Consider the following 10,431-nt stretch of genomic DNA (forward strand, 5'->3'; position numbering starts at 1 on the left):
TGACAACTATAAGTAAGCAATATATAATACTTATGAAAAACTGTTCAGTTAGTAATCAGAGAAGGAAAAATACAACCAAATGAGGTAATATTTTTTCATAAAAATTGTCAAAAGAATATTTTATTAAATAATTGCATGGCTGTACAATGTAACAATAGCCATTAAAATTACACTTATAAGTTTATGTTCATATATTTTTGGCTGAAAAAAAGTAAGGTTAAAATGTATGCACCCTATGATCACAATTTTTGTTAAATATATATATATATATATATGACCTATGGATAAAAATCACATCTTCCCTGTATTCCCAGAGCTTAGAGATATGCTTGGCTTATAGGTAATATTTAAATAACATTGAATAAATAGAAAAAATCTGGAAATATGACAAAATGATAACACTGTTTAATTAATGGCATTACAGTTCATTTTTTTTCTTTTTTGTTTACGTTTATTTTTATACAACAAACTCATGTAAACTTGATAAGAAAAAATATTTTTTAATAAAAATACAGCTTTTCGGTTAATAACATTTCCTAGCAAAGCAATAATCACCATTTAACTCACTGAGTCTGAGGTGCTTCTAAAAATGTTCAAATGAAGATGCTCAGATCTCATTCCCTGTTTCCTTAGCACTACTGCGCAATTCTATCAAGCCAGCCTCCATGGACAGCCATGCGTGTATTATTGGGCTACAGGTTTTAGACTTTCTATGTTCAGAATTTCCTGAATGCCTAAAGAATAACTGCCCACCCACACACCCCATCGTGCTCAGCTTGGCAAGACTCTCTCATCACGTACTATATTTTCCAGGAACACATTCTGTATAGAAAAATGGCCCCCAAGGAGCAACTGAAGCGTGTGTGCAGGCACTTAGAATTGACATATTGTTGAGTGATCAGAAATTTATTTGGATAAATAGTCTGTAATATAGTCACGGACTTCTCGTAATTCTGAAATCAATGAGGCCCTCGGTGCTTTTATTTCCCTCACTTTCAAGACAATGGGATTCACATGGACTATGGATTTATTCATTAAATGCTGAATGTAAGAACTTGTCAACGCCATCTTATTTGGGGACAACTGAGCATAGTTCCTTCTGGTAAATAATAGGAACATAAAATAAACATCGTAAGCTATGTTTGGTTTCAATCTTGTTTGTGAGCAACGGCAAGTCCAACTGCTGCTGCACTGAAGCAGATGCTACACATAAAGCAGTGAAATGCGTGGCTTGCAGTATCTCACTGTGGGATGCTGGGATGTCAGTGCCCCTTGCCAACACATTCCGAATTGGCAAAATTCCCATAGTGTGTGCTCCAGGAAACGAGGTACAACATTTCTTCCAGTGCATCGACTCTGGACTTAGAGAAGATTCTGGCTTTGATAATTGATAACATTTTTAAAAAATCTTTGGTAGCTGGAAGTCAAGTAGCTTAACTTTCTCTGTGCCTCATTTTCCCCATCTGTGAAAAGGGAAACTATCAATAGCCACTTCATAGGGCTGCTGTGAAGATTAAAGGTGGTAATGGTTGAAACGTGCTTTAAAAGGACCAGAAAAAAGAAACATTTTAAAAAGTAACTAGCACACATTAAGTGCTCAAAAATGTGAATCATTATCACAATCATCATCCTTATTCCGGAGAAGGGGATCTAGTTTTATTGTCCTGGCTGTGTTTCAGTTGACATTTCCAGCCTGAGGGAAATGCAGTAGGAAAGGAAGAAAGAAACCCAGAGCAGGCTGAGGAAATAAGGAGAGAGGAGGGGACAGACACAGATAGAGAAATAGAAAGATCATCGAAGTTGTTTCAGGCTGTTAGGAAGCAGACACCTACTTTAAATGGGGCAAAGGGCCGAATTTGGTGGGAAGATGCCATCCAGCAAAACAGTAGCCAGATGTCTTCCTCAGTTATTCTAAGGTAAGTGGGACAAATTCTTACAATGATATATACCTCCTCACCTGTGCAAGGCAACTTTTAATCATGTAGCCATTATCCTAAATAGCTTCATTTTGTATTCTTCCTTCTTCTTCACTGGTGATGGTAAAGATGATGATGATGATGATGATGGCAGAAGTAGCTATGATTTACTGAGCTTCTATGATAAGCCAGATACCACATTTTATAGGTGAAGATATTTGAGTTGCAGAAGGTAGAACCAGAATTTAGATAGTCTCTGGAGATACCTACTACACAATGGATATACACCTGTGCCTATACGTTTCTAGTCTTGGGATCTTTCCGCCACACAACTTTGTCTCCTTTTTCTTCTCTCCATATTAAAAAAGAAAAAAATTGTCTTTAGGGTTCTTATGATTCAGCAGACTGTTCTGCTGACAAGTGCTTGAGAGTAGGGGAGGGAAGCAATGAGGACCAGTATCAGAGAGGATGATCAGGATTGAAAACATACAGAGCCACATCCCAGTCCCTTGCTGACTACTCTTTGTGTGTGTGTGTGTGTGGTATGCGCATTTGTGTTTGCATGCGTACGTGTAGGCTAATAGACAAACAGAGACTATGTCTCTATTTACCTTGATCTTAGAAAACACACAGGTATTTGCCTTACCAGGCACTCTTCACCTGTGAAGGACACAGATACTAGATTTTCTTGCCACTTCAATTTTCCAAATATCAGAAGTTCAGTGGGGATCCTTACAGTAAAGAAGCTTCCTACCACCTCTGCTAGGCTAATTCACAATATGTATTTAACCAAAACTAATTTGTCTAGGGTAAATATGATTAAGTCAGTTTACCTAATAGCATCCTGGGTTATAATAATTTTTAGTAAACAATATTGATCACTTTCAGCACATCTCTTTTTCTTTTTTTTTGGCACAAAGCCTCGCTCTTTCACCCAGGCTGGAGTGTAGTAGCAGCCTTATCCTCCTGAGTAGGTAAGACTACAGGTGTGTGCCACCATGCTTGGCTAATTTTTAATTTTTTTTGTAGATGGGGTCTCACTATGTTGCCCAGGCTGGTCTTAAATTCCTGGTCTCAGGTGATCCTGCCTTGGCCTCCCAAAACATTTTAGCACATTTTTGATATGAGGCCCTTTTACATATTCTTACCCTTTTAAGTGACTTTTTCTGTTTTTCTTATTCATCAAGAATCCCAAACTTCATTCCAAGCTATATAATTCAGATGTCTGGACATGTCTTATGAGCAGGCTGAGAAGTACTCATAGGGAATTTGCTTAAATCTGATGTCTCCTGGGAGAGAACTTATTCTAAAAGAAGAAGAGAAGTAGCTTGATCCAGGGACAAAAGCACTAGGCATTGGAGGAAAGAACTGATTGTCTTTTCCACTTGGAAGTTCAAGTTACAAATTACAGCTTATTTAGTTATTGCTAGAGGCAATTGTCTCTTAAAGGTCAATCAATCAAACAAGTATTTATTGAGTAATTATATGCTCAGTATGTAATTAGTGCTATAATTGGATACGTATAAAAATTGATAGCTGCTCCATTTGTTTTTCATTTTTGTATACCCAGAACTCAGAATCCTGCCTGATTTATGTTCATGTCCAATAACTAATTGATAGATAAGTTAGTGAGTGAATGAATGAATGAATAAATGCCCTGATGAATTTATAGCCTCCACAGAGGCAACACAGATGAGATGAAGCAGCAGTCTTTAGAAAAGGAAAAATGTAATTTATTATTGAATTATGCATTGTGTGGTGAACTGAGTTAATACTTGGGTTCTATTTCTACTCTGCTTATGACTTATTCGGGGACCATGCATGTTACCAACATAAATGAAATCTGTTAGGTTTCTAAGATCTTTTGAAAGTACAACATATTTGATTTGATAAAAATGATTTCTGAAATATCTAAGATTCCTTAATTAGAAGACAGTGGAGATATGAATGATAAGGAAAGGTTTCAGTGAAGAAATAGTATTTGATTGGGGAAGAGTTTCGATTAGACGGAAGAAAGAGAAACTAGTATTGATTTCCTTTTATGTAGCAGATGCTTATACAAATACTATCTTTCAGTCTCAATGTCAAGAGTTAGCTTGCTGATGGTTTTTATAGTTAAAGAAACTAGGTTAACAACAGAGACCAACATCCACCTGACTTCCTTTCCTTCTGCGTCTAGTTAGGGCCAACCATCCTTGGTTATAACAAAGGCAGGGAGAACAGCCTGTTTCAGGTTGTCTGGATGTCTTCCATCACAACTCGCTTCACAGACTCTGGGATTTTTCCATGCAGTGAGGCCAATTAGTGGAACAGCTAAGGTAATGCCATACAAACACTTGGTTTATTTCCTTCACTGACTCTAGAGTCAGTGGAAGCATCAACCATCACATAGTACAATACCTAAGGTGTTCTAAAATATGTAGGTTAGTATTTAAATTTTTATACAAGATGCAAAAGAGCCCTGTTTTCATTATTCTTTCTTTTTACTCTATCAAGTTTTTCTCTAAGAACCTGCCTTGGGATGCTCCAACCGCCTTGGGAACATATTAGGCCAGTACTTCAAGTCTTTCTGCTACCAAGTTGCTGTGATGATGGGAGTAGGTTTGGGAGGCCAGCTCTCTTCTCTGTGCCTGTGCAGTCCTTTCTTTGTGATATGTTTTATATCAGATTTTTTTTCCAAGAGTGTAGAAGCATTTTATTATTACTATTTAAATTGAACCTATATAAAAGCTAGATTTCCTCTTTTTGTTGTCACGTTAAGGGTTGGTGTTAAGCTAACCTATTTGCTTCTCATTGTCCTCTAATTTGGTTTTATTTCTTGTCAGAGTCCTTTTTGTTTTTATTATGTCAGGCTTATGGTTTTTAAACTGCTGTGAGATAATACTCGTATCTTATTTAATCCTTCACTAACCCTGATGTTTAAACCAGATAATGATAGTTCAAGTACACAAAATTATAGGCTGATTTCACATATAAACAAAGATGTGAAAATCCTTAGAAGTGTTTAGCTTAACAAATCTAAGACTTTATTTTTATGTATTTACTTTTTATTTATTTGTTCACTTATTTATAGTATATCATGAACAAGTAGAGTTCATACCAAGAATTAAAGGGTATTTTGACTCATGTACACAATAATCTACATTTATCATCCATTGGCAAAAGAGTCTCATAATTATTTCAGTAAATGTACCAGAAAACATTCTTAATAAGGTAGGATTAGTCAAAAACTTTCTTAATCTTATATTAAAAAATTACCAAAACAGGTAAAGCAAATATACAATATGGAATATTTGTGTGCATTTCCCTTAAGTTTAGAAATAATGTTACGTATATATGATAGCAACACTATATTCCATATAATACTTTTGGAACTGGCAAAAATAAGAGCAAAAAAAAAAACCCCAAGTAATAGGTATGAAAGAACAGAAAGAAAGAATTAAAATCACTATTATTTGCAGATTATCTACATAGGGAACCAAGGAGATATAAATCTGGATGTCTCCGGTACTTATTCTGTGTCTTGTGGAGGCATGTCGAGTAGCTGACCTGCGAGAGCTGAGTGGGTTTGAGGCAGCTCGAGGAGGGAACAGGCTGATCCGGCTGAGGAATTTCAGAGGTCCCCCTTTCTAAAAACAGGACTGCCTCCATCAGAGTGTCCCTTTAAATATAGTGATGTAACTGTTCCCTGGCCCTTGTCCCTATAAATGGGTAGACTATCACAGGGAACAGGGTCCCTTTCTGTTGGAACACTGGCCATTGCCCATACAGTCCAAATTTGCACTGCCTAAGTCATGGAATAGTGAGAGTTCACAGGATTGTGAGTGTCAGATTACTTTTCTATAGTGAGATTCCCATTATATCTGCACCAGGTGGCACTAATTTAATATTCCATGTCTATAATACAAAATCAAATTTGCAAATTATTATAACTAATAAGATAATTTGGCCATTTTTCTGGATACAAGATTAACTTACAAAATCAAAATCACTAACCAATTAACAAAAATAATGGATAATAAAATATTTCTCAGAATAACAAGAGCTATAAATATCTAGGATTACTCAATAAAGAAGGCACAAGACCTTTATAGAGAAAACGTTTTTTAATTGAGTAAAGAACATGAAAGGTTTCCTATATAAATGTAAAAGTATAGAACAATTCATGGGTTGAATGGTATGATATTTACTGATCAAATGGAATTTAAAAAGAAATGAATAAAAGAAACAGAGCTGGAAAATCCACAAATATTTGGAAAGTAAACAATGTTCTAATTAACCCATGGGTCAAAAATAAATCAAAAGGAAAAATAGAAAATAGTTTTAAATGAATTGAAAACAGGTAGATTCTTAAAAGGTAAAATATACCCTTACCCATATACAGAAAGTCATTTTCTACCTATTTACCCAAGAGAAATGAAAATCCAAGTCCACACAAAGACTTGTCCACAAATGCTCGTAGTAGTAGCTTAATTTATAATAGCCCAAAGTGGAAACTGCCCAAATGCCCAACAGGTGAATGAATGAACACTCTGTGGTGTATTGATTTAGTGATATACTACTCAGCAATGAAAACCAATCACTGATACATACAACGACATGGATGACTCTAAAAACTACTCTGTGCAGAAGCAGACAGACAACACAGAGTAAACAGAGTATGATTCCATTTATATGAAACCTCGGAAAAGACTAATCTAATTTGTCGTGTCAGAAAGCACATCAGTGGCTGCCTGGAGTTCACCGTGAGCCACCCCCTGGAGGTACAGCAGAGCACCAGTGATGTGTTTGACCAAAGCTCTTTGGCTTATTCTCAGGCAGGTTCCCTTCACGCATATCTGTGCTCTGAGGTGGGGAATGCCGTAATTCAGTGGGTCCCAACTAGTGGTACAGGAGCTAGTGTGCTGTGAAATCAGACAAAAAGATGTCAGACCTGTGGGAAGTTTTTCAAAGTGTTAAATTTATTCAATTGTAAGTGACCATTATTGTGAAATTATCTCTTTGTAATTTGGTGTTAAAATATCCATTTATTTTATGCAATGGTGACAGTGATGAGGTTGAATTTTTAACTACCCTTCTTGGCAAAATAGATATTTGACAAATCTGGGTATTAAACAAAGAAAAAGAAGAGGAGAAGGAGAAGGTAGGAGAATACATGTTCTGTTTTGAGGTAGGGAAGGATATCTTTTTAAAAAAATCCATAAAAGCACATGTCTAAAAATGACAATAATACCAACAAAGAAACAAGATAACAAAAACAAACAACTAGGGAATTTGACTACAATAAAAAATTTATGTTTAATAACATATAGGAAGTTTTAACATATAGAATTCACAACAGTGAGAATTGTGTAATATTTAAAATACATAAAAAATACCTGCTATTCAAGAAAAAAAGAGTGAAAATCTATAAAAATGAGTATAGTATTTGAAAGGACAACTCACACAAGTGACTAATATGTGTGTAAATTGATTCTCAAATCCACTACTAAGTGCATAAATGAAAACTAAAACAATAAAATATTACTTTTATAATCACCAAGTTAGCAGAAGCTAGAAGGCAGGTGAGCATGTGGGGAGGAAGAGGAATCTACACGCACAGCTAGCGGGAATGTAGAATGCTATGATGCTGAAAAGAATCTGACATTCCCCGAGTAAAATAAGTATTCCTGGTTCCCACAGCCCAGCTCATGAAAAATTACAGGACTTGGTGGAGGATTTTCACAGCAGCACTGCTTGTGATAGCTGGGCATTGTGGGCTACCTGATTGAGTGGCCAAGTGGAATGAGGTGTACGCGTATGTGGGAATGCTGGAACACTAGGAACAGCCAGCAACAATGAGCTAGATTTATATTTAATTTTATTATTTTATTATTTTTTTATTTTTTATTTTTTTTGAGACGGAGCCTCACTCTGTTGCCCGGGCTAGAGTGAGTGCCATGGCGTCAGCCTAACTCACAGCAACCTCAAACTCCTGGGCTCAAGGGATCCTCCTGCCTCATCCTCCCGAGTAGCTGGGACTACAGGCATGTGCCACCATGCCTGGCTAATTTTTTCTATGTATATTTTTAGTTGGCCAGATAATTTCTGTCTATTTTTAGTGGAGACGAGGTCTCACTCTTGCTCAGGCTGGTCTCGAACTCCTGAGCTCAAGCGATCCACCCACCTTGGCCTCCCAGAGTGCTAGGATTACAGGCATGAGCCACTGCGCCCGGCCTTACATTTATATTTGACAGCATAGAATTACCTAATCTTGAAAACAGTGCTGAATGAAAATAGCAGGAAACACAACACATAATGCTATCATTTATGCAGATTAAAAGCACACATAAAAGACACTCAGCAATTTCCAAGGATACAATACATCTAAACAACCACTTGGATGGGAAGTTGGAAGGGTGAGAAGTGGGGAGGACTGATAAAAGGGAAAATGCAATAAGAATAAAATTTAATAAAATGAAACAGTTCTTAACATATTGATGGTGAAAGTATGATGAATTGAAAAGTATGATTAATCTTATATGCCCTACATTTTTAAATTTAATAATAGCACAGTGAATGAGTACCCTAAGTTTCATGTGGGAAGGGGAGGGAGTGACCTAATGACCAAGAGTGACCTCCATCAATCCCTCAATCCATCAAATGCTTTTGTGTCACTACACAGTGCTGTGCATGTCTGTATATTGCTTACCACTAAAGAATGCTCTTATATTTTTAAAAATTCTTATTTTTCTAAGTTTTCCTGAGATAATAGATGGCTGCAAAGCAGATTCCATGGTTCTTCCTCCACCATGCCTGACGCATCATATTGCAAATATCAGGCACTCGACAATATTTAACTCCTTTGATTAATAGAACTGAAAAGCGGGATTCCGGGGGATGTATCTTCCTTAGATACATCTTTAAGTGACTGCAACAAATGAACTGAAAATTGCTAAAATTGCTATCATCCTTATCAAATAAATATTCTCACTGACTTATACATTGCTACCAGTTTATTTCATGTTTTGCTTGTGAGAGAACAAAACACCTTCCTGTGCTAGGTGTTTTCACAGCATTTCTTTGCTTTGTTGCATGATGACACTCTTTAGGTCTGCTAGATTTTCTAACAGGGTTTCAGATTCTCTTTGGAAAAAAGCATTGTTTATAGGCTATTTCTCTCGTAGAGCCTCTTTCCCTCTCCTCCCATTACATGCTGACTTCCATTTTTCTACCAGGTTCTGGATATTTTATTTTTATTCCTTATGCTCCTGAGCAAATTTTTTAGCAGCACTCATTCTAGTAGTGAGGGTAATACAATTAAAGGAAAACTGTTTCTCTACTGACAACACTTCTGATGCCAAATGTGTGTGAGCTTTTTTGCCCCCTCCACTAACCAATTTTCCAACTCTCTGGACACTAATTGGGTGTTCTATAATTTAATTCAATTCTGACACTACCTGGAGTTAATATCAGACAGCATAGGTTTAAGGGCTCAGTCCCACAAGACTGCCCTTACTTCAGACCCCAGGAGCAAGTAATGCATTCCCATTACTTCTGTCCAACTTGGCTACAAAGTCAGGGTTTCCGGCAACCCTTCAACCCTATTGAACCCTTCCAAATTGTCAGGTTCAATAATTTGTTGAAATGGCTCACAAAACTCAAGGAAACAGTTATCTATGGTTACCAATTTTTTTTCAGAATATTACAGGAGTACAAATGTTTTGGCTACATGAATTGCTTTTGTACAGTTTGAATCCAAATTGTAAGAGTGTCCATCACCAGATAACATGCATTGTACCCGTTAGGTGTGATTTTACCCATCCCCCTCTCCCCCCTTCCACCTGCTTGATTTCCATTGAGTTTTACTTCCATGTATGCACACGAGTGCTGCTTGATTAGTTCTAATTTAATAGTGAGTTGGGAAACTATAAAGGACACAGATAAACAGCCAGATGAAAAGATACACAGCATGAGATGTGGAAGGGCCTTGAGCACTGGAGCCTCTGTCCCTGCAGAGTTGGAGTGCCGCCCTCCCAGCATGCGGATGTGTTCGCCAACTCAGACGCTTCTCAAAATTAGCAGTTCAGGGGTTTGTATGGAGGCTTCACCATGTAGGCATGATCAATTATCAACTCAATCTTCAGCCCCTCTCCCTTCTCCAGAGGGTGGGAGGTGAGACTAAGAGTTCCAAGCTGATAACCATGGCTTAGTCTTTTTGGCGACCAATCCCCATCCTAAAGCTATTTTGGAGCCCCTCAAGAGTTGTCTCGTTAAAAGAAAAAAGGCACTTATCACCCAAGATATTCTAGGAGATTTAGGAGCTCTGCGTAAGGCGCACGTATCATCCCCATCTCTGGGAAATTGCAGGAGCTTTAGGATCTCTGGTCTTGGGACAGAGACCAAATATATATTTCTTACTGTGTCACAGTAATGAAGTAGAAAAGTGAGGCGGTCATGCTTGCACAGAATCAAATCCTTCCTCAGGCAGTTCTTAACTGCATGACCTTGAACAAGTGACTTAACTTCTCTGGCT

Source organism: Lemur catta, chromosome 8 (assembly GCF_020740605.2).
Source record: "Lemur catta isolate mLemCat1 chromosome 8, mLemCat1.pri, whole genome shotgun sequence".
In the NCBI taxonomy this organism is placed as follows: domain Eukaryota; kingdom Metazoa; phylum Chordata; class Mammalia; order Primates; family Lemuridae; genus Lemur; species Lemur catta.